The sequence below is a fragment of the Schistocerca gregaria genome, chromosome 3 (assembly GCF_023897955.1).
Source record: "Schistocerca gregaria isolate iqSchGreg1 chromosome 3, iqSchGreg1.2, whole genome shotgun sequence".
Classification (NCBI taxonomy): Eukaryota; Metazoa; Arthropoda; class Insecta; order Orthoptera; family Acrididae; genus Schistocerca; species Schistocerca gregaria.
Genome location: NC_064922.1, coordinates 909,810,214 through 909,836,071, shown reverse-complemented (window position 1 = coordinate 909,836,071; position 25,858 = coordinate 909,810,214). Strand labels below are relative to the sequence as shown.

Genomic DNA, 25,858 nt, shown 5'->3' with positions numbered 1-25,858 from the left:
CCCTCGTACAACGTTAGTGGCCCCTGTCGCCTGCTTCGTGAATTTCCCTTCTCTGGGCCGTGCGTGTGAGGGTACATTGATGGACCCAAGTGGTCGCAGCGCTATGAATATGGATCAGCTTAAGCTCTCCCGCGTTGGGTTGCTCGTTCACAGAAATGTTGTGGTAACATGGTGGCCGATTTCCGCGGCCCGAGAGATGACATCGCGTTGGAAGATAGCTGGCCGACTGTTCGGATGACGTCAGCTAATCACAAGAGTCTTAGGAATAGGTGCTGTAGTTGACTGTCCGAACCAATTAGTGACGACGCAGCATATACAACGTACCAGTCTCTAGGCAGCGGGCATACTACAATCGATAGCGTGTTGAGAGGAATTCTTAGTCGTCAGTGTGGCGAAAGCTGTATATCCTCCCCTCCAGGCAATAGTTTTCTTGGAGCGCAGAAGAACGGTAGTCATTTGTGGAGTCGGTGCGAGGACGCGTAGCCGAGAGATCACGCCGTAAGAGGGAGGCACCTGGTAGCAATCTGGTAGTTTACGCTGAATAGATCGAGTAAATGTCGCCTTTTTTGCGCTAGCGCGGGTTTTTCTCTCAGCAGCTCAGAATTTACCAGGTAAATACGGCGTATTGTGTTGGTTTTTTAGGGTCCTTACTTGTTTCTATCTTGGATTCGGATTGCAGTTGTGAGCTGCACATGGCATGGAATTGTGGACACTGAATAATACAAATGCTTCAGAAACCAAAGATCTTCTTCTGTACTTGACGATAGTATCTGTTCCCGAAAGAACATTTACTGTAGATGACCATGCAACTTTGCTAGAAATGAAATGATAATTAAATGGACACCCTAGCTGCAAACAGGCGTTGATGTACTTCATTAGGGACATGTTGAAGATGTGTGCCCCGACCGGGACTCGAACCCGGGATCTCCTGCTTAAGGGGCAGACGCTCTATTCATCTGAGCCACCGAGGGCACATAGGATAGCGCGACTGCAGGGACTTATCCCTTGCACCCTCCCCGTGCGACCCACATTCCCAACATGTCCACCCCACTAAATTCGACTGCGCCTAAGAGATGTTTGCCCATCATACTCATTACTCGTGGCAGATTAATCTACCAAGTCCCGTACGAGTTCGGGCATAGTGTGCGCGTTCGCACAGGAAGGTCAATGGCTGGGAAGCCATATTTTCGGGAACAGATACTATCGTCATGTGTAGTTAAAATATTTCTTCCCGGCCATTGACCTTCCTGTGCGAACGCACACACTATGCCCGAACTCGTACGGGACTTGGTAGATTAATCTGCCACGAGTAATGAGTATGATGGGCAAACATCTCTTAGGCGCACTACGAATGTAGTGGTGTGGACATGTTGGGAATGTGGGTCGCACGGGGAACGTGCAAGGGATAAGTCCCTGCAGTCGCGCTATCCTATGTGCCCTCGGTGGCTCAGATGGACAGCCAGCACGGTAGCTCAGCGTGTTCGGTGAGAGGGCTAGCTGCCCTCTGTATAAAAAAAAAAAACTGAGTTACTACATCAACAACGAACTGAAATGGGTGTCTTTCGACGTCCGCCAGAACAGATACAACGAACAAAATGAGAATTAAAAAAAAGATGGACAGAGCGTCTGCCATTTAAGCAGGAGTTCCCGGGTTCGAGTCCCGGCCGGGGCACACATTTTCAACATGTCCCTAATGAAGTACATCAACGCCTGTTTACAGCTAGGGTGTCCATTTAATTATCATTTCATCTTCTTCTGTTCTTTTATCCGTTACTATGCGAAAAAAAGGTTGACTCTTAAACACCAAGTCACAGATGGAGATAGTACCGAGTACACAGCGTATAAAAGGGCAGTGCATTGGTGGAGCTCTCTTTTGTACTCAAGTGATCTCCGTGAAAAGTTTCCTACGTGATAATGGCCACTCGACGGGAATTAACAGATTTTCTCATGGAATTGTAGTAGCAGCTAGATTCATAGAGTATTCTGTTTTGGAAATCGCCAGAGAATTCAATATTCCGACAGCCGTAGTGTCAAGAGTGTGCCAAGAATAGCAAATGTTAGGCATTACCTCTCACCGATACTTCAGTTCTGTGTGAGAGTTCGATGTTAGCTGTTCTGAACAAACCTTGCTTGATGGCAGGTGTACATTGAAATAGTTTCATAGAAGTCATCTGTGTATGGTGTTACGAAATAAAACTTTTCTGTCATCTAAAAAGAAAGTGTTAAAGAATTAATTATTTTGGAAATTGATGACTCCTGTTTATTCATACTGACCGACGGCCTTCACTTAACGACCGAGAGCCACGCTGAGTGAAATAATGGCAAAAATCGATGTAGGACGTACGACGAACGTACTCTTTAGGACAGTGCGGTGAAATTTGGCATTAACGGGCTATGGCAGCAGACGAGCGACTTGAGTGTCTTTGTTAACAGCACGACATCGCCTTTAGCGGCTCTCCTGGGCTCGTGGAATATCGGTTGGGCCGTAGAAGGCTGGAAATGTGAGTCCAGATTTCAGTTGTCAAGATCTGATGGTAGGATTCGAATGTGACGCAGACCCCATGAAGCCATGGATCCAAGTCTTCAACAAGGCACTGTGCAAGATGGCAGTGGTTCCATAGTGGTGTGGGCTGTGTTTACATGAAATGGGCTGGATCCTCTGATCCAACTGAACTGGTCATTGACTGAAAATGATTGTATTCGGCTACTGCTAGACCATTTGCAATAAAATAACGATGAAATTTCCATGGATGAAAATGCACCATGTCACCTACTGTTCGCGACTGGTTTGAAGAACATTCTTGAGATTTCGAGTGAATGATTTGCCCAGCCAGATCGACCGGCATGAATCCCGTCGAGCATTTGGGGACATAATCGAGAGGGAAATTCGTGACCAAAATCCTGCACTGACATCACTTTCGCACTTGCGGAACGGCTGTAGAGGCAGCGGCTAAACGTTTCTGTAGGGGGCTTCCGACGACTTGTGCAGCCCATGCCACGCCGAGTTGCTGCACTACGCGTGGAAAAATAATGTTCGACACGATGTTAGGAGGTATCCCATGTCTTTTGTCACCTCAGTTTATTATTATTATTTACGTTTTGTTTTCTTTTTAGCAAGCACCAACTCTTGGTTATCTAAGTAAGTCATCAGTGTACAGAGCGTATTGCTTAACAAGTAGTTTCTCACTACTTCTTTTAACAAGCCTTTTTCAGTAATCTCTTTAATCTCTTGCTTTTGGGGAAAAATGTGCTCACTTGCAGTTAGATTTCAGCTGAACAAATGAGATACGATTAAAACATTTCGTGAGTGTGTTTTTATAACTGAGAGAACTTTGGTGGAAATTGTGAAAGCAAAATAAACTATCGCTCAAATTTGCTTCCGTTGACAACCACCATCAAGACAACTCCAGTGTCATGTAATGAATTTGAGAGTTTCCCCAAATGAATCAGATCATTGTTGAGGAGAGAGCCTTTTTTTTAACAGAAGCTGTTTCTTCACAACATTTTATGAAGTCTGTGACGATACAGGGCTTTTTATAATATTAATTGTCCTAGCAACGACATAGGGCAAATGTCCGCCTCAACTTACCTATGTTAAACATAGCATATACAAACAATGTTTGTATAAATCATGTTAATTTGTGTTTTGAAACCTGAAAATGTGTGTGTTTGTTGTTTCTTATGTTTCATGAGCAGCGCAGCAGCTATATGTTTCATGAGCAGCTAAGCAGCAGCGGAAGGAACATTCCACCTGGGCCGGAATGTTGAAGTCGGCTCACGCAGACATCAAAGAGGCCGTGCATAGGAGGAAGATGCCGGGGGCTACCGTTAGATGGTGTTGCCTATGTTTTTAGCAATGAAATCACGTTTCATAAACGAAAATGGAACATTTGTAACTTCAGCTCTATGTGAGAGTTCAGTGTTTGCTGTTCTGGAAAAAAAAAAGTGCTTGATGGCGGATGTATACGTTGAAATACTTACGTAGAAGTCATCTGCGTATGGTGGTACGAAATAATACTTTTTTGTCATCTAGAAAGAAAAGTGTTAAAGAACTAATTATTTTGGAAACTGATGACTAATGTTTCTTCATACTGGGATGTGTATCAAGACAAGGAAGAGCGGTGATTTTTACTGAATGAAAATCTGTACACGAACTTAAAAGAAATCGAGAAGTGATGTAAACTGTGAATCTAGTAATGATTTTCAGAGCATAGTGATCTGATAGGGCATGCCAGTGAAACTTAATCAGTTTTTTTATTCAAGAGGCGTTTAAACTGGACATAAATTACATGATTAATAATTTCCTGGATTTGAGAATTTTAATGCGCTTTCCAGAAATAATTGTGCTTACGGTTCTTGGTGTTAATAGTCCTCATTTGTTCGCATAGTAACGGATAAAAGATCAGAAGAACATCTTTGGTTTCTGGCGCATTTACATCATTCAGTGCCCAAAATTTGACCGCTAACGCTGAGTGAACCTGTCTAAATAATAATTTTACTAATCTTCGGATATATAGAGGTGTGGTTAGAAGCGATCTCTGTGAAGAAAGTAGTGCAACTTACTTTGTCTATGGGCTACGTAAGATATGTTCGACCAGAAGAGTCTTTAAGCTTCTGATCACTAATATTCCTATAGGGAGATTGAGACGTGGCCCACCCTGAGGTAGTAACACCTCAAGCTGAATGGCCCACTACTGACTCGTTTTGACCCTTCAAAGTACGCGGAAGCCTGGCTGCTTCGTGGACGGCACTCCGATATGGACACATGAAAACAGAGAAGTGGGGCGTATAGCAAAAACCCCCAAAGCTTTTGACAGTTTCATACACTGTAAGTTAAAATATTTTCCTTTTTTTTAAATCTCCTCTAGTTCAACTTTATATGTGACCAACTTAAGAAAATTTTCTTTTTGAAACAAATCGTAAAGTGAAAACTAATCTTTAACTTAATTAATGAAACATGTAATAAAAGATTGTTGGCGCACATGGGAGTTTCATTTTTCACCAGTACAAATATTGGATTCACACTTTTAAAATACTCAGAACAGCGTTAAAATAACGTTTGAAGAAGTGGACATTTCAAGAACACCCACAGGGTGAACACAGTACCCGAACATGTCATGTCTAAACATCCACGCACAGGGAACACCCAGTTTTCTCACTGAGAAACAATATGCTTTACATCTGATTGATGTTTCCATTGATTTCAACATTAGACCTAGTTCTCCCAGCAGTTTAACACGTACAGCTTTCTTGAGAATTGTACAGAGCTCAGGCAATGTCAATTGCAAGCATATGTCATTCCAGGAGAACAAAGGTTATCAAACCGTAGTTATATGAGCTGTATTTTGTCAGGAACTGTTTGTAAAGGTTTAAAAATACGTTTTACAGTAATTCAGTGATATCTACCTGAGGTTTTTATTATACTAGGTATTTCCAGGTAAGACCCTCGTCATCAGACAGTTATCGGAATACAGAAGCATATATCTCAAGTATGCAAAGATTTTCGTGTGTTGCCACTCTCTTGGACTAATCGCTGTTGCCCTGTAGCATACTAACTTATCATCATACCATTCGCTTGACAGTGCACACCAAGATCCTAAGCATGTTGTTTCAACCAATTACAACATGATTATTGGCAAATTGTGATAAAAAGACAAAAGTAATGTCATTATTGCAATAGAGGAATTAGGCAAATGCCAAAATTACAGGGGTTTAGTCTGCTGGATATTAAACAAATTTTATGCCAAGATTTTGAATAACATATCAAAAACGATATCTAAATGTCTCTCAAGGCAAGAATAACTCTTCTTTAGAAAGATAAGATATTCAGCAAACGTAATATTTGTGTTACAAAAACAAAATTTAATAGCAAACCTAACCCGGCATGTCCTTTAATGTTGGTAGGAAAACATAGGGAACATTGTGGAAAAAGAGAGGTTCATTTCATTTCAAAGATTTCGGTCCCTATGGTGCCTGGAAATCGAAAGGATCGCGCCATCGAGTTCAAGCCGCCCACGGCCTTCACTTTTCAATTATGTGAATGTTGACCAGAAACGACACGTTAGACTGTAGATCCCTTTCCCCAGTAGTATTACTGGGGTGGGTTAGGGACTCGCCGCACATCGGAATGGCGTCCAGTTGAAACACTAGCGCCAGGCAGTTGAGTCACACAGAATTATCATTATTGTTTCAAACATGCTTGTGAACATTCTGAAGTGGTACCACTATAATGCTAAATTCATAACGAAATTTTTCGGTCATGGACGTGGCGTATCAGTTTGGATTTTCATCACACACCTTGACGATGGAACTCCGGAGAGAGAAACAAAATTTGATGCAATTACTTCGATACGTAGACATACTATTTTAATTAGTTCCTTTCATGCTACACTTATGGCTGAAAAAGATAATACTCTGCGTATGGGAACATGGTTTTTGGGAAAAATATGTTAAATTATGCCTTTTATCCGATAAGATACCCCTCCCCGCACACACACATACATAAGAAAATTAGTTTTGTCAATAGTGAAATATTACAACAAACATATTAACGTATATTTTAAATCTACCTTTGTATGAAAAATGGACGCATAGAAGAAACTAGCACAATTTACAAATAATTGTAAGAATATAACTAGAAATATGAAAAACAAAACGAAAGAAAAGTGTGATTGAAATTGCGTAAACCCAGACTTTTTCCTATATTGGGGTATGGGAGAAACTCATGTGTTGTAAGCAAAAATAAGAGATGAGCGTATGGGAAGCAGAAATGAGAATTATCAGTGCTTTGAAATGATAAACAGAGTTAAGAATGATGACATCAAGAACCAACTGAAAATCTCTAGATAAGGAAATGAAATCGAGGGAATCAGAACAGAACTGAATTAACTCATTAACAAAGTATCTCTGCCTGTCAGAACTACAAGACATGAACGCTGATAGAAGAAATGAAGGAATACCTAGGAATAGATAGATATCCTAACTAGTGCTTTAAGTGGAGAAGAAGGACAGGAACAACGAAGACGACAACACGAACAAGAAGTCTCCATTCTGCTTAATCGTCAGCTCCTTGGTTCTTCATGTGCGCGCCCAGAGTGTGAACTCTATCTTAACAGCCATTAAAAGTAATCGAAGAAATAATAAAAAAAATGTTCTATTTCATATACAGCTCTTTTGTGAAGCACTGACAGCTTAAGTAATAGGGTATAATGGTCATTCTTTTCTTCTAGTGTTGTAGGTATGGACATCACTTTTCTTCTCAAAGTGTAACGTATTATTTGTGACGAGTTTGACTAGCCGAATTCCTTCAACAAGTACCTCGGGGAAAACTACATACTATTCTTATTGTTCGCTTTTGTACAACCAATACTGTATTTGTAAGCGAAACACTACTCCAGTAAATTACTCCATAAGTGGAAATACGCAAACTATGTTAGAACGTCGATTCCTTTGTTTCCATGATTAGCAATATACTGAAAGTAGCCATCGCAAAAATCAGCACTGATCCAGGAAGGTATTTACGTATATTTACTCAAGTTACATAACACAAAATTTTTATACCATGTTGTTAATTAGGTCAGTAATGAACATATTACGACTTAAGTACATACAATTTTATATTCACACCGAGTCAGCATCTTTATAAATGCTGCCTGGGTGTGATTAGAAAACTGTGTGTACTCAAGTCTCAAAATGGTCACTACTGACCGAGATAAAAATGTTTTGGTCCGTAACTGGAATTACACCTTGTGATTCCGTGATGATGTTACAAACATTCAAGGGTGGCGGAGAAGGAAAAATGTACCAACTTCAGGTAAGGAATCCTGGTCCCTCGCCACACTGATACATTTACCCTTCTCCGAGATCCGTGGAAGTTTGTAACATCATCACTACATCGCGCCATGTACAAGGTGGTTCTTGTTAACGTTAACAAACCCACGAAGCGACGTAGATGAGATAAGTAATTTAATATAAGACCCATAGATGAAATGGTTCAAATGACTCTAAGTACTACGGGACTTAACGTCTGAGATCATGAGTCCCCTAGACTTAGAGCTAGCTAAAGCTAACTAACCTAAGGACACCATACACATCCATGCCCGAGGCAGGATTCGAACCTGCGACCGTAGCAGCAGCGCTGTTCCGGACTGAAACGCCTAGAACTGCCGTCACAGCGGTCGGCTACACACAGATCCCAAATGTCGGAAAATACCAGAAAATGGATGAGAAATGTTGAGCATGTGACGTGTCCATATGACATACTTCATCGCACGTGCAGCGGTTGGGCTTGAGCGTGAATGGAAGACTGATTGAGCCATACGTCCGAGCAAATGGTGCAAACTTCGAACACCTTCCTTAAATGTGAAGTTGTAAAATTATCATCCTCGCTGTAACCAAGTAAAGGCTATACTTATTTGTTTGTTTCCTTCCCTTGGATGCTTCTTCTTTTGTTTAGAACGTAGGTCATCTACTGATAACAACCCAATTTGGATGATTATTTGTGATGCAATACGATAGGTGATTGTTGTACTACACTCTGCAATAAAACAGCGAAAAACGTGAGACCTGTAGATAAAATTATAAACGTTACCTCAATGTAAACACATAATTGTCAAACACAGTGAAAAAAATACTGCCTGCCAGACGTAAGACGAGAACATCGAGCCCGACTCAGTAAAGTCGCGTATGTAGACGAGAGCCACACTGACGTGAATATTTGACTTCGATAAGGAAGATCAATTGCGACAGACACACACACTCAACCACTGCTCGTGCGGTGACCTACATCTTCTGGTGAGGCCACATGTTCAGCATTTTTCATCAACTCTTGGAACACTTCTCGATATTTGCGACCCATATTTGTGTCCCATATTAATTTAATTGTCTCAGCTTCATCTACATCGCTTCACAGGTTCCTAAACGTTAATAAGAATCACCCTGTATATAAATTACTTGTTTAACCAGCTCAGTAATACACTACTGGTCATTAAAATTGCTCTTGTTCGCATTTACGGCACTTTGAACAGTGGGCGTTACATTTCAGATGTGTTACGACCCGTGGCTCTACCCTTCATTCGATCCCTGCGAAACCCAACATTTCAGCAGGACAATGCACGACTGCATGTTGCAGGTCCTGTACGGGCCTTTCTGGAAACAGAAAATGTTCCACTGCAGCCTTGGCCAGCACATTCTCCAGATCTCTCACCAATTGAAAACGTCGGATCGATGGTGACCGAGCAACTGGCTCGTCACAATACGCCAGTCACTACTCTTGATGAACCGTGGTATCGTGTTGAAGCTGCATTGGGCGGCTGTACCTGTACACGCCATGTCCAGGCGTATCGAGGCCGTTATTACGGCCAGAGGTGGTTGTTCTGGGTACTGATTTCTCACGATCTATGCTCCCAACTTGCGTGAAAGTGTAATCACTTCTCAGTTCTAGTATGATATATTTGTCCAATGAATACCCGTTTATCATCTGCATTTCTTCTTGGTGTAGCAATTTTAATGGCCAGTGGTGAACGTTTATCGCGTTTCAGTTTTTCATCAATATGTAGACCCAAAAATTTGGAACATTCTACCCCATTTACCTGTTGGTATGATTGTATTTGCATTAGAAGTACCCTCCGACATATACTGTTACGTGGCTTGTGGAGTACAGATGCGTTTAGTAGAAATCGAAAGTGTGACGATAAAGGTGATCCGAGTATTTCGGCCGTCAGGAATACCACACGTCCTGTAACAGGTTTCGAGCACTCGCGAAGAGCAGGGCTACGTCAGCAGCTCAGTCTCCCGTGTGACCCGGCGCCAATATATCACAGTTTTTGCCCGCGAAAGGGCGAGTTCCGTCCCGCAGAACTAAACACCTGCCAGGTAAGGAGCTGCTGTCGTAAATATCGGCGCGGTCTCCTTTTCTGTTAGCAAGACGTCGAGAGAGTCCCGCGGCAGTTAATAGCTGGTCCCGCGCTATTTTGTCCGGCGCTGCGGCTGAATAGGCGAGTCCCCGGGACTGTCCCTGCCCTCTGCGGAACGTGCCGGGAGCGGAGCCGGCTGCAGACCCGGCCACTGCCCCAGGCAATAAACTCGGACACACCACCCTTTTCGGGCGCGGCGGCTCAGAAAGTGGCTCACACTGCGGCAAACGCGCGCTTAATAGACTCCGCGACCGAACCGCTTTGTGCGCCGCGATGAAGTGTGCAGGCGCGCGGCGACAATGGAGACGGCCGGCGCAGTCGGCTCGGTAACCGTCACTTTAGAAAATTAGCTCCGCCATTGACCGGCGCGGGGCGCGCCTTTGTCGGCCGCGGGGCAGCCCTGATTCCCGGAAAATGGCTCGATCGCTGCTGCTGGCAGGCGCCTGTCCCGGCCCGCAGCCACTGTGCAGCTGCGCAGCTCCCAGGTCCGTGGCCAACAAATCTGTGTCAGCCCACCACCTTGTCTGAGGTGCGCACCGCTGGCTTCTTCGTACTCACTGACTCAGAAATTAGCAACGTTTAAGAACCTTCAATATCGCAGCTCGTCAGCAATCGTTGGTTAATGTATTAAAAAACTAGAAACCCGCCTCGATTGCGAAAAAAGCACCTAGTGCTAACCTAGGTTTCGGCGTAGATAACTACAACTTCTTCAGAACAATAAAACCCACAAGTGTCTAAGAAGACCTTTCTCAATAATTAAAGGAACACCATCGTTATGCATTTGAATACTGACAAATGTCTTCTTAGACACTTCTGGGTTTTATTGTTCTGAAGAAGGTGTGGTTATCTACGCCGAAACCTAGGTTAACACTAGGTGCTTTTTTCGCAATCGAGGCGGGTTTCTAGTTTTTTAAATATGATAAATTAGCAACGTTCCTACTACAGTGAAGGAAATTAGTGTAAAGGCATGTCGTTATTTCTGGACAAACATTTTTTGGGGTATTTGGTATTTCACGTATTTTTCCCGTACAGTTTAGCAAAATACCTTGTCATTTTATCATTAGCGTTGGTTCATAAGAAATTTAAGAAACAAGACAGCCTTAGGGGTGGAAATTTATACAGGGTGGTCCGTTGATCGTGACCGGGCCAAATATCTCACGAAATAAGCGTCAAACGTAAAAGCTACAAACAACGAAACCTGTCTAGCTTAAAGGGAGAAACCAGATGGCGCTAGGGTAGGCCCGCTAGATGGCGCTGCCGTAGGTCAAACGGATATCAACTGCGTTTTTTTAAATAGGGACCCCCATTTTTAATTCCATATTCATGTAGTACGTAAAGAAATATGAATGTTTTAGTTGGGTCACTTTTTTCGCTTTTTGATGGATGGCGCTGTAATAGTCACAAACATATGGCTCACAATTTTAGACGAACAGTTGGTAGCAAGTAGGTTTTTTAAGTTAAAATACGGAACTTAGGTATGTCTGAACATTTTATTTCGGTTGTTCCAATGTGATGCATGTACCTTTCTGTGAACGCATGCTGTTACAGTGTGATTATCTGTAAATACCACATTAATGCAATAAATGTTCAAAATGAAGTCCGTCAACCTCTGTGCATTTGGCAGTACGTGTAACGACATTCCTCTCAACAGCGAGTAGTTCGCTTTCCGTAATGTGCGGACATGCATTGACAATGCGCTGACGCATGTTGTCCGGCCTTGTCGGTGGATCACGATAGCAAATATCCTTCAACTTTCCCCACATAAAGAAATCCAGGGACGCCAGATCCGGTGAACGTGCGGGCCAACCCAGCTGCCATGAAATATGCTATTCAGTACCGCTTCAACCGCACGCGAGCTGTGTGCCGGACATCCAACATGTTGGAAGTACATCGCCATTCTGTCATGCAGTGAAACACCTCGCAGGAACATCGGTAGAACATTACGCAGGAAATCAGCATACATTGCACCATTTAGACTGCCGTCGAATAAATGGGGGCTAATTATCCTTCCTCCCATAATGCCGCACCATACATTAACCTGCCAACGTCGCTGATGTTCCACTTGTCGCAGCTAACGTGAATTTTCCGTTGCCCAATAGTACATATTAAGCCGGTTTACGTTATCGCTGTTGGTGAATGACGCTTCGTCGCTAAATAGAACGCGTTCAAAAAATCTGTCATCGTCCCGTAATTTCTCTTGTGCCCAGTGGCAGAACTGTACACGACGTTCAAAGTCGTCTCCATGCAATTCCTGGTGCACAGAAATATGGTACGGATGCGATCGTTGTTGATGTAGCATTCTCAACACCGACGTTTTTGAAATTCCCTATTCTTGCGCAAATTGTCTGCTACTGATGTGCGGATTAGCCGCGACAGCAGCTAAAATACCTAATTGGGCATCATCATTTGTTGCAGGTCGTTTCACATGTGGCTGAACACTTCCTGTTTCCTTAAATAACGTAACTATTCGGCGAACAGTCCGGACACTTGGATGATGTCGTCCAGGTTACCGAGCAGCATACATAGCACACGCCCGTTGGGCATTTTGATCACAATAGCCATACATCAACACGATATAGACCTTTTCCACAAATGGTAAACGGTCAATTTTATCTCGGGTAATGCACCACGAAGCAAATACCGTCCGCACTGGCGGAATGTTACGTGAAACCACGTACTTATACGTTTGTGACTATTACACCGCCATCTATTACAAAGCGAAAACAGTGGTCCAACTAAACCATTCATATTTCTTTACGTACTACGCGAATATGTAATTAAAAATGGGGGTTCCTATTTTTAAAAACTCAGTTTGTGTCCGTTTGACCTATGGCAGCCCCATCTAACGAGCCAACCAATGTGCCATCTGGTTTCCCCCTTCAAGCCAGACGAGTTTCGCTCTATCTAGTGTTTTCGTTTGATGCTTATTTCGTGAGATATTTGGCGCGATCACTATCAATGAACCACCCTATATAAAGGCACTTATAAATTTTCAGAACAACCTAGCACATATAGTAAATAGGTCACAACTATGACCTAGTACTTAGTCGAACCTCCACTGTTCTTAATAACAGCTAAAATCCTCTTAGGCATTGATTGTGTAAGCACAGTAACCTCTTCTTCCGGGATTGAGGTTCATTCCATTCGAACTGCAGTTCAGCTCGGCAGCAGTCTAAAACTGCCTCCCGTTGCGATAAACACATCGTGCTAGGATCTTTCTCAGATTCTCAGTGGGATTTAAATCGGAATTTCTCGATGTCCAGCTCAGAAGTGTAAGTCCTTTCTCTTGATACTACGACTTTTTCTTGGCAGACCTTTGTATCCCAGCGTCATCGCGTTGGAATAGTAAATTATCGTCTCCAAATTCGTCATACATACCAACCAATTCAGTTTCCAACATTCCTGTATAATCATCGGACTTCATTCTGGGGTGCAGCCATAGTATGTTTGGACTTCCTTGTAGCATAAAATGCTGCCGAGATCATAAAGCTGCCACTGCCAAAGTTTCTACCCATCGGAACATGTTCCTCTGTACGGAGATCATGCCGGTAATCCTGAAAACCATCTGGCCCCATTATATCGTCTCTCTTCTTTGATATTGAAATATTTTAATTTTAATGTAAGATGTGGTCGAGATTGTTTGGAAAAAGGTAGAGGACATTTAATACGCTGTTGGCGCCGCGTATTTCTGCACGCTCGTAACTGCAGCTTACCTATACGTCGACGATAATCAAAGTTGCTACGCAGGCAAAAAGTTAGTAAATTGGTTACAGTTTTGCTTGCAGTAGTTTAATTCCGTTATCCATATTCGGGGGTAGCTCAGAGATAATCACAAGTAACTTGAAACTATTATTGTTCTTGCCCGACAAATTAATTGTTGCGAAGAGAGAGGCGATACATCCGCCTACTTAGCGTTCGGATTTGTACTCACGATAAATAATTTAGTTTATATCACACTGGTCTCAGACTGGTTAAGCATTTACTTGACAGAAATAAATTTAACTGCAAACTCAAAGATTTTGTGAAGCAAACCTAAGCCTTGTTGCCTACAGCAGTTATATTTACCTACAAATTTATTTACACGATTCCGTAAAAATTCTGATAAAATGAATTTTGCAAATATTGATGCCTGAAAATTGTTATATATTTGAAGTATTTATTATGTTAACTCGAGGGTGAAGCCCAATAAGTAATAGTTTCACTAAATTCCTCGTAATGGCCCCTATGCGCTGTTACGACAAAAGAAAGCCAGATGGGTTGTCTTCTACAGAACTCCATTTAAATGATTATGTTCAGTTAAATATTTCCACAGGGAGGAACAGGTTTTCAATCAGAACAAGAGATATTCACTTTTTACTATATATTGTAATAGAAAATACCTACATCAAATACTTAGTGCGTCAGAACAGCTAAGAGACTTAATTCTTCAAGAGCAGAGACAAAAGTACGATTAGATCTTTGAATCAAGTCTTTTTAACTTCAATGAGATAGGATTTCCATGGTTATAAAGAACGTCTTTACACTGTGTAGCTATTCTTTGATGCTAAAGTGCATAAGTTATCAACATTTTAAAACAAAAAATATCATATTAACGAGTTGTAGGTTTTATAATTATCTGTGGTTGTAGCTATAGCTTTATCGACAGAAACACAGCAGTTTTGTACTTTCCTTACACTTCACATTTACACTTCTGGTATAGGTTTAGTTTAATTTTTGTAGGGCTTCCCACAACACGTCACCACCACCAAATTAAACTTCTTGTCAGCACGGAAAATTGCTTTGTTCCATACCACAGTCCATGACATATGTTCTTCCACAGACTTCAGTCGAACCGCCTTAAGGTGGCTTAAGGAGCTGTTTCTTGAATGCCAGATTCGCGTCTTAAAGCAAGATTTGTCTAAAGCGTCTGAAAGGGACTGATATCTGCAAATCAGCCACGATTTGAGTGGAGTACAAGCTGTTGGCTTTCACTTTACGCAGAATCAGATGAGTATCTGTTGCTGGCAATTCTCGTATCCGTCCATAATTTTCACTTTTGCAATACTGTGCGCCCAATCTGACAAGATTATCAGTAACACAACTGGAACTCCCTAATTTCTCCGCAACCTGGCGATCAGACAGGTCCATTTATTTGTGCGTCTAAATACTCGCTTGGTAGTCACGCTGCATTATCGCAATAACTGCCGCACAACGATTGCAGACACATCTCTAGACTGTAACTGTAGCGGACTGTCGGCATTCACGGCTGTGCACGTCACATAGCGGACCTGCCTTTATGCTAACTTCCGCCTCTTTCTACCCGAAAGACCGTCTTTTTCTCAATTTTTAGGTACTCAGCCTAACTCTAATGGTGAAATGAGAATGTATTTTGTTTTGCTTTGTTGTAAACTCTACGTGCAAAATGCGTTCAATACCGTTAATACGTAAACATTTTTCCACCAAACAACTCCCTGATGTTCCTCGTGTGTAGAACACAGAAACAATTTCGGTACTTCTTGTTATCGTGTACTTCCCCCTCCATACTGATACTTCTCAATCAATGCTTTTACTCATATCAGTACTTTACCACTAAACACTCGATTCTTTAAAGACTAAAACTCTCATGTGTAACACAGCTTCTGTGGTGTCCTGCCCACTCTATTCTTAAAGGGTGGCTAAAGAATGTTGCTTCCTCGTATAGCTATACAACAGTTCAAGCAAATCACATTAATGGCTTTTATTATTCCGAAGGTGGCAGGGGCAAAATACAGGGAGCCAAAGGCTATTTAGAATTTGTACAGAAACCAGACGGCAGTTACAAGAATGGAGGAGCATGAAAGGGAAGCAATGGTTGAGAAGGGAGTGAGACAAGGTTGTAGCTTATCTCTGATGTTATTCAATCTGTATATTAAGCGCGCAGTCCGGAACCGTGCGACTGCTACGGTCGCAGGTTCGAATCCTGCCTCGGGCATGGATGTTGTTGATGTCTTTAGGTTAGTTAGGTTTAAGTAGTTCTAAGTTCTAGGGGACTGATGACCACAGCAGTTGAGTCCCATAGTGCTCAGAGCCATTTGAACCATTTTTGATTATTGAGCAAGCATTAAAGGAAACAAAAGAAAATTTGGAGTAAGAATTAAAACCCATGGACAAGGTTTGCCGATGACATTGTAATTCTGTCAAAGCCAGCAAAGGACCTGGAAGAGCAGGTGAACGAAATGGACAGTGTCTTGAAAGGAGTATATTAGATGAATATCAACAAAATCAAAACGAGAATAATGGAATATAGATGAATTAAGTCGGGTGATGCTGAGGGAATTAGATTAGGAATTGAGACACTTAAAGCAGTAGATGAATTTTGCTATTTGGGGAGCAAAATAACTGATGTTGGTCGAAGTCGAGAGGATATAAAATGTAGACTGGTAATGACAAAGAAAGCGTTTCTGAAGAAGAGGAATTTGTTAACATCGAGTATGTATTTAAGTGTCAGGAAGTCGTTTCTGAAAGTATTTGTATGGAGTGTAGCCATGGATGGAAGTGAAACGTGGACGATAAATAGTTTGGACAAGAAGAGCATAGAAGCTTTCTAAATGTGGTGCTACAGAAGAATGCTGAAGATTAGATGGGTAGATCACATAACTAATGAGGAAGTATTGAATAGAATTGGGGAGAAGAGGAGTTTGTGGCACAGCTTGACTAGAAGAAGTGATCGGTTGGTAGGACATGTTCTGAGGCATCAAGGGATCACCAATGTAGTATTGGAGGGCAGCGTGAAGGGTAAAAATCGTAGAGGGAGACGAAGAGATGAATACATTAAGCAGATTCAGAGGGATGTAGGTCGCATTAGGTAGTGGGAGATGAAGGAGCTTGCACAGGGTAGAGTAGCATCGAGAGCTGCATCAAACCAGTCTCAGGACTGAAGACCACAACAACAACAACATTACAATAAAGTAGACTGACAAACTTTCGTTTAAAGGTCGTGTCGCAAGCTATTGGCGACATGAAAATAATCACTGTCTTTCGCTATACAGAATGCCCATGCATGTAACGGACATGGGTTACAAGTAAACAGTTCTTCTGGTGCTGTACTCGGCTCCCGGTCTACTACTATCCGTGTTGTACAGTCCGGTCGAGGCTGGCGCGAGCGGCTCTTCTATTCTCTTCGTATAGAGGCCGCTCCTGCCGGGGTGCGGTCCTAGGTAGCGGAATATTGGCTGTTGCCGTCTCGCAGCCGCTCTACTCCTGCGTTCATCTTCGTGCTGTCGCTTGTCATTACGGCGGAATAGCTTCAAACGTATGATTACTTTACAAATAAATTAATGTGTCACATATTTGCCTTTAGGCACGCAAACGAAAAAAAGTAAGGTTTTAAATTATGCTTTAAGGTTGCTGAAAGTCGCGAAGTGCTCTCGTTATGAAAGACTGGATGAATATAATTTGTGTAGCTTGCGCTTCATTTTTAGCGAAAGCTAATTTATCGCGCATCTAAATGTTTATGACGCTATATTTCCTGAAGTGTGTGTTGCCTAATGATATAATTTTGCTGGTATTTTTAAGAGTATATGTTAGTACCGTCGGCAAAATGTGCTGCGAATAGAATTTGTACTATAGAAGTAATAAATTAGGAAGTCATGCCTCAAACTGAAGTTTCATTGCATGAAAAACGAAAATGTAGTAAGGGATTAAAAATTTTCTTTTTATAATTTTGCTGTAGGTTCAGCGAGAAAAAGTTTGTTAAGGGTTTGAAATTACGTTTAAACTTTGTTGGAAGTCGCTCAGTGCTCCCATTCTTAAATACTGGATTAATTAAATCTGTGTAATTAACTTTTTATACCTGGGATCCACAGTCATGTAGAACTTTATAAAAGACGCCATACTTACGCCAGTCACTGTAACACTTTCTTTATTTCAAGATTCCAATTTCGGCCTTAAGGCCATTATCAAATGAAGACGTTATGGCTCTCTGGCCATGTCAACCTAAAATGAGCTGACACATTTATATGTCGTTGTCATTCTTATTAAATAAATTGGTGACGCTGTTACATAGTGCGAACACGCATATCCATATGTCATACAACAACATAGTATGTAGACAAATGTATTATATATTACTAGTGATGGGCCAACGAACAAGAATATCTACAGACTATGTTGTTGTATGGCATGTGGATATGGATGCTCGCACTAGTCACAGCGTCACCAATATATTTATTAATAATGACAACGACACATAAATGTTTCAGCTCATTTCAGGTTGATATGGCCAGAGAGCCATAACGTCTTCACTTGATAATGGCCTTAAGGCCGAAATTGCAATCGTGAAATAAAGAAAGTGTTACAGTCACTGGCTTGAATATGACGTATTTTATAAATCTGTGTATTTTGATCAGTAAATTGCGCTGCCTCAACTACTCTGTCTCTAACTGTAATAATTATTGTGTTAAACTTTTAACGTATGTTTATTTCTTAATGAGTACATTATGACAGCGTTTTAAATGATACAGGCTTACAGCTTCCGGGATAGCCTTATAATAATAAACAGGGAGATCAGAAACAGTCTGGAAATCCTGTAACGGTGTTTCAGGGCAGGTTACGCTTTGAAATGTTATGAAAAAAGTTACATACATTGTGTAGTTTCCGAAATACTTAGCATTAACCAATCAGGCCGTGCGTGCGTAAATGCAAGCAGCCCGCCAGATACAATGTTGTTTATAGTGTCACTTGCTCTGATAGCGTAGATGACAGCGCACGAGACTAAACAGACTTTATAGCTCGGGTTCGATCCTTATTACGGTCCTATGTCCAACTTTTGTCTCGCTCTCATGTCCGGTTTCAGGAAACCAAACAAACACGTTCCGCGACACCGCCTCTGGCGAAACGCTTGATTATCGCGTGCAACCGCCTGATTGACGAACTTTTAATGCTAATCCACTCAGTACTGGCGCAACGTATCAAATTTTTTCATCCACAGTTAACGTATTTTGAGGACTATAAGGCGCGACGGACTATAAGACGCACCTTAATTTTTAAGAAATCTTTTTGAAAAGTCATTTTTACCGTTTTTATTATTGTATTGCAAAGCTAAACCAAAAATAATTCTTACCTTATAAAAGGTAAGTCTCTTTTTCTTCTTCTTCTTCTTCTTTTACTACTTCTTCGTCGTCAGCGTTTCCCTCTTCTATATAAGACGATTTTCACTGCCATCCAGAGCATTACTTATGCCGCACTCCTTGAAAGATTTAACACCTAATATCTTCTCTCACTCTAGACGACGGCTGTTTTATCCACTGACACACTTATTTGATTGTAGGTCGTTTTAAAGCTCCCTTCGGCGTGAATTCGTGCTAGATTTCGTCCATCATCCATTTGTTCTATTCAATTGTCATACACACTTTAAATGGTTTCTATTCATCGATACATCAAGAAGTTGGAGTTGTGAAGTAAATCCTGCCGGAATAACAGCAAGTTCTGTGTTTCCCTTTCTCAAATTCTCTTTCACAGAATTTTTCAAATGACTAATAAACTGACCTAGCACAAGAAGAGAACTCTTCTTCAGTGAAGCACCTTGCTTTTCTCTCCCACAGTCTATTAATCCATAATTTCATACCAGCCTCGTACATCCAACCCTTGTCATGCACGTGAACAACACCTGGCGATTTTCATAAGGTTTTGGTATTGTTTTGAACTTGAAAATGATCACTGTATTAAGTTTAGTTGCGTCAGCACAGTATGAAAGAACGAAAGTGTAGTGCATTTTTTCATGTCCATTACAGTTTTAGCCCCTTCCATGCCATGAGCTCTGTTACTCGGCACATCAAATGACAGAGGAGTTTCGTCCATATTCGCTATTTGGGTTAGTTCCACACCGATTTTCTTTCGATGTTGAATAATAAAGCGATGGAAAGACAATATTTTCTCAGATTTTTTGATTTGGGTTCGTATGCTAAGTCCGTGACGCTTCATAAACCTCTAGCACCGACCAATTTCACCCTTAAAGTCTCTTAAGTTCCACCGTAGCCCTAGCTTATGAGCATGTATTTGAATCATTTTTGTATTAATACCAACGCCGTTTTGGCGGTGTCCTTTTATCCATTTCAATACGTCATTTACTAGTTTTGGCATTCTGAATTCAGTCCTCTATTTGCACATTTAGATTTTTTTTCAGTTTCCTTTACTACACCGCCAATCGTGAACGGTTTTTTGCTGTTGGTGGAGGGTCGAAATGCCGCACAGCTCCTCTGTTTCCATGTTCTTCTGCATATGCTATTGCTTTCAATCTGTAGCCAGCGTCATATGAATGCCTTTTATTTTTTCCGTTACGAAACTAGCTACTAAAAAAATGTATTGTTACCGGTAAAACAAATCACTTTCAGTTCAATTTTACTGGCATCGTAGAATGAAATGACGCATAACACGCTAGACAGTGTTCTGGGTTTGTGACGGCGGGGCGGGAGAGAGACAGTAAGTTTGTGAATCACCGAAACGCATGTTCTCGCATCGGTGCACCGCTGCTGCCAGTTAAATCCAATGTTGACAGACAGATATGTGTTCCCCGCGGCATTGAATATATGGCCGCTTTTAACCATGGCGAGAATTTTAAATCAAACACTGGACGTTTTGTATTTATTTCGAGTATAAGAGGCCCCTGAATTTTGGAGGCAATTTTTCGAAGTGAAAGTGCGTCTTATAGGCCGTAAAATACCCTACTTCTTAGCGCAACGCACACTGTAACACTCTTACAAGCTTTTGAGACTGTTTCTTTCCACCCTGTAGTATCAGTTACCACATCGAATAATGCTATAATAATCCTGAGTCCAGACTCAGACGAGCCAATCGTAACCGACCGACTACCGTGTCATCCTCAGAACGGAGTCAGTTGGACGCGGCAGGAGGAGCGTGAGGTCAACACACCGCTCACCCGGCCGTTCTCGACTTTGCAGACCTGGAGCCGTCACTTCTCTTTCAAGTAGCTGGTCAACTGGCATCAAGAAACTGAGTGGACCCAACTCCAGTCCCTCACCAAGGAAAAATCCCTGGCAGTACCGTGAATCGAATCCGGGTCCTCGGCATAGCAGTCAGCTATCCTCACCACTCAACTACAGAAGAAGACATCAGACAATCTCAGTAATACGAGGGCTATTTTTTCCAATATCCGATAAATCGCGAAATGGATGCCACAGTGAAAATCAACAATGTTTTATTTGCAACGTTTAGCTACACCTTCCAGCTACGTCTCTGCATAGTCGCCGCTCCGAATCACAATTATACATCTGCGTTAGAGTGGTACCGACTTTCCAATACCCTCAAGGAACGTAGCCGCCTGGGCTTTCAGTGAATTCTCAACGCTGGTATGCAGCTTGTTGTCTGTTCCAAAATGCTGTCCTCGTAGCCAACGTTTCATGTGAGCAAAGAGATAAAAACCAGAGGGAGCCAAGTCCGGGCTGAATGGTGAGTGATGAAACACTTCCCAGCGAAAACACTGCAGGAGCATCTACAACACCTCTCTTCACTTGTTCTTAATTCCTTTTCGTAGACGTTGAAAAATGAGGCTGTATGAGACTTCAATGATAGTCACGCTACATGTCATCAATTCTAGCAACAAAACCAATTTTCAGTCACAGAACAAATAGCCATAAGCTTTCTGATGGAGAAGATTCACTTGCTCTTCGTTGGTTCACCCGGGAAATGAGAATGCATCGACTGTTTGGACTGCCCATATATTTTTCATTTTCAAAACAATGGATCAAATGGCTCTGAGCACTATGGGACGTAACACCTGTCATCAGCCCCCTAGAACTTAGAACTACTTAAACCTAACCTAAGGACAACACACACATCATGCCCGAGGCAGGATTCGAACCTGCGATCGTAGTGGTCGCGCCTTTCCAGACTGAAGCGCCTAGAACCGCTCGGTCACACCGGCCGGCTTTTTCATTTTCAATATGGACTCAAGGCTAGCCCATTATGACAAGTTTGTTCAAAAAATCTCCTTCATCTTGGTAGCGCTGGAGAAACGTGAAGACAGCATCCATTAGCTGTGTTTGATGGTGGTCGGATAGCATCTTTGGAATCCGTATCACACAGAGTTTGCAGTTCTGAAGTCTCTCACTCACGCTGGTACAGAGGGCTGAACTAGAAACTTCAAGATACGAATCACAAAACATAAAAATTGTGAACCAACAAGTTTTTCGAATTATCTTATCCGCTCGCTAAACAAGATCAACCGTTGGTACTCCCTTCCTGACCTCACCGCCTGGACATGAACTACAGTATGCCCTGCTTCAAAGTTCCCGGCGCATCACCATACTTCGCTGTCACTCAATAAACTATCATCTACACTTTACTCATCCGTTGATGAAATTCGCCTGCATTGCACCTCTCAGCATGGAGAAATCGTATGTCAGCATTCCACTTAACACTTGGAGAGAGACTTTATTGTTCTAGTTACGCTTACGTGCTCTTTTCGCTCTCGGGACTGACAAGAGCGAAGCGACACAACTCACGAGCACGCTAGAGACACTATGCAACTCATCTGCTCAAAGCTTCATCGGGTTTTCGCTGAGGTTTTATTTTCGCAACTGATCGGACCCTGACAAAAAATATGGTCCTCGTAATTTATTCGAAAATTATACCAATCGTCAAATGTTTAAAAGTAAATATGAATGGCTTAAGCAACCGTGATGACAGCAGTGTGATAGAGGCAGTAAAAAAATTAGCAAATTAAAAAATATAAAGCATATTTGGACAAACTGAAGATAATAATTTGGCTGTAATATTGCTGCAAGGTCCAGGAAGATACATTTTCAGGACCCTAGAACTTTTGTATCTCCAATCATGCGTTTATCAACAACTAATCTTACTGCTATCTCCGACACAAGTAGCAATGAACCAGACAGTTATTTTTGTCATGAAACCATGCATAATTTTCGGAGTCATCACAAAACATTAGCTCACAGTAAACAAAAGAATAAAAATATGGAGCAGTCGCCTCTTTCGAAATTACTCCGGCTGGTTAAAAGGGTGGAATGAAAACACCTGTCTCGCCACTGTGGGCGAATCTTTTACAGCGACGGGAAGACGAGGAAGTTTTATACTCCAAGCTTTGTAAAGGCACCCAACGAGTACCTAAGAGGTTCAGGGACATCAGTGCCTTACGAGCGTTTATTTGCAAAGGGAGGCAGCGCAGTGTCTAAGTCACATAATATATCTTGAGCGAAACGACTGGGTAAAATATTGTTTTTTGAGTGACTGTACAGAGAAAGGATGGGGAGTTTAGGTAAGATTTAATTTAGTTACTTTTAGGCATCATTCAAATGTTTTCTGTCAATATGTGCTGAAATTTTACAATTCAATATCCAATTTTTTTAAAATCATAATCAGTATGGTAATAATAACATTGCTTAAATTAGTGCTTATATTATCCTGTTTCAAAATTGTCAAAATCTAATGTCTCTCTCTATAAGAGGTAGATTCTAAAAACAGAAATGGGGAAATTGGAGAGACGGAGAATAATTACTCTAATGCTTTTATCAAAGGTAAGTATCGATACCAAACAGTATCGATATTTATCTATCCTCACTTTTATGAGTACGGTATTTTTCATACCATTTATGAGTAAAGTATCTATACTTTTCGTTCGATAACTAGGGGAGTGTAAGATAACCATTACCGTTCACGTTATATGTTAATGACACAATAGAGATAGTTTTTGTTCTGATTTTCTATACTTTACGAATGCGTGAATAAAATTATATTGCTTTTAGTGTGGTTTGCTTTGATACTCTAATCTGTCTAATAGAAGACTGTGACACAGAAGTAACACACCAAGAGCAATTGACCATTAAAAACTGAAGAGGCGAACGCCTTGTTGTCCGTCCTTTTGAAAGTTTCGTGTAGTAAGGAATGATATTAGTTTTTTTCAACCATAATACCCATTGAATAATAATTTCGACAACATATCAGGTTTCTATGTGGTATAGTATAATATTGTCATCTGTCTGAAATATGGTCATTTTTGTTCAAAACCTAGAAAAAAATTATGACCGTTTTGCATTTTCTAATACTCTAGTTTTCAACGCACAGAGGCCACAGAAATTCAAATACCCGTAGAAGAAAAGAAGAAGCACTCAGAGGGTTTGTAGATAGTAAACAGCATCAACTCCTCTACAGCGAAAGTTCCATCCTTAACACACGACGGAGCTACTCCATGATCTTTGTTAGTGATCTGATTACGTCACATACCACGGTTGTTAGGTCTCCCGTATTTTAAGGGGTCTGCCGTATTTTACCCACATTTTTCCTGGTCTCCGTATTTTCGATAGGTCTCCCATATTTTACTGATTTTCCGTATTTTACTCACCTTACGCATTTGACATACGTGATAACGTTTTCCACCGTGTTTCATAAAGTTTCGTTGATTTATTTATGCTAACATTTCTGTATCATTCAAAGATTGTCGTTCGCAAATCAACAATCGATATTTTCAGTTTATCATCTTTGTATTTTCTCTCTTTCGTGTTTGGCAAATTGAAGCTTTCATCACGGAACTTTCGTCTTCTGCTTTGGTAGCGTGTAGATGTGCAACTCGATCTCGGTTAAGTGTGCATTTCGTACTATAATTAGTACATCCATTTAACTGTGGGTGGGGAAAATAACAAGAGGACCATGCGAAGCTGCCACCAAAGAAGAGTGCTCACCATGTGTGCGTTTATCTGCCCCATTAGAAAAAACTTATTTTTGGGTGGGATCAGTAAAAAATAACATAAAGTTTTTCATTCTTTATGTAGAAGGGAATTCAGCACACCGAGGGACAAGAGACCTTCTGCAGCATGCATCAACTACAGGTTAGGTAATTATTTATTGTATTGGTATATTTACGGAATTCAACAGTTATATTAACTTCTTAGTTAAATCCTAGCCTGCCCATAATTTTGCTTTCACTCACATCTGTAGTAGCTAGAGTGTTATCTAATTAGAAGCCGTTAAAAGTTATTTGAGATCGTTGAAGATTGTCCTGAGATTCTACAGAAATATTTCAGTGATGATGATCCTGAAAAGGGACTTGAGTCTTGAGGTTTATTTCAGCTTTTCCACTTATATTGGCAGTATGCTCCTCCAGACTTCTAAGGCAACAGAAAATTCTGATTTAAATATCATGTAAACTTTCAGTGCAGTAAATGCTTTCCTTGATAAAATATGCCAAGGAATTTCACTCAATCCTATAACACCTGGTATTCTCACTTTAAGTACTTCGATATTGAACAAAACACACCTATTGATAATTTTATCTCTCTTTGCCTTAACGAAGAAATTAAGTTCAGTGAATTACAGAGGATTTTAGACACGTTTGAATTCGAGTTAAAAGAAGATGAAATGTATGATGCATTCTGCAGTGTTCGAGAAATTGTTGGTGATGTTTGCCAGACGTTTTTTTATATCTTTCTTGCTTTCCCCTTCATGCTTCATTTTGCTTTTATTTTTACTTGCAAGGTAGCAAATTTCCTTCGTCTACTTCGTGGTCCTCAATTTTGATATTAGGCTTATTGCTAGACCTTCTGCTGTTAATTCTCATTAGTCTGCTATTGTCTTCATATGCTTTACTCTCAGTCCATAATGTGTGTCTACGAGAATGTTCATTCCATTTAACAGGGCCTGCAGTTCTTTCTCACTTTCACTGAACACATTAATGTCACCACCCAATCTTATCAGGATACTCTTTAACCCTGAGTTTTAATCCTACTTATGAATTTTTCTTTTTTTATTTAGTCATTGGTTATTGGATGTACATTGCGTCTTGTATATGTAGTTTATTACGTATCATCCTCTGTAACTTATATCTCTCTTTCTGAGCATTTCACGCTTCCAGCACAATTTTATGTTGACGAATGTTGGTTCTAGTTCTAAAAGTCCCAGAAGGTCCCGAGATTTTATAAAGTCTTATCTGTATTATCAACATAAGAAATGCCTTC

General features: G+C 41.2%; 1 non-coding gene across 1 annotated transcript; it reads right to left on the bottom strand.

The window, feature by feature from the left end:
• Nucleotides 1–897: 897 nt before the first annotated feature.
• On the bottom strand, nt 898–972 carry Trnak-cuu (transfer RNA lysine (anticodon CUU)). Its single transcript has one exon. It is a non-coding gene; the product is annotated as a tRNA-Lys (tRNA).
• Between the last annotated feature and the right edge of the window lie 24,886 nt (nt 973–25,858).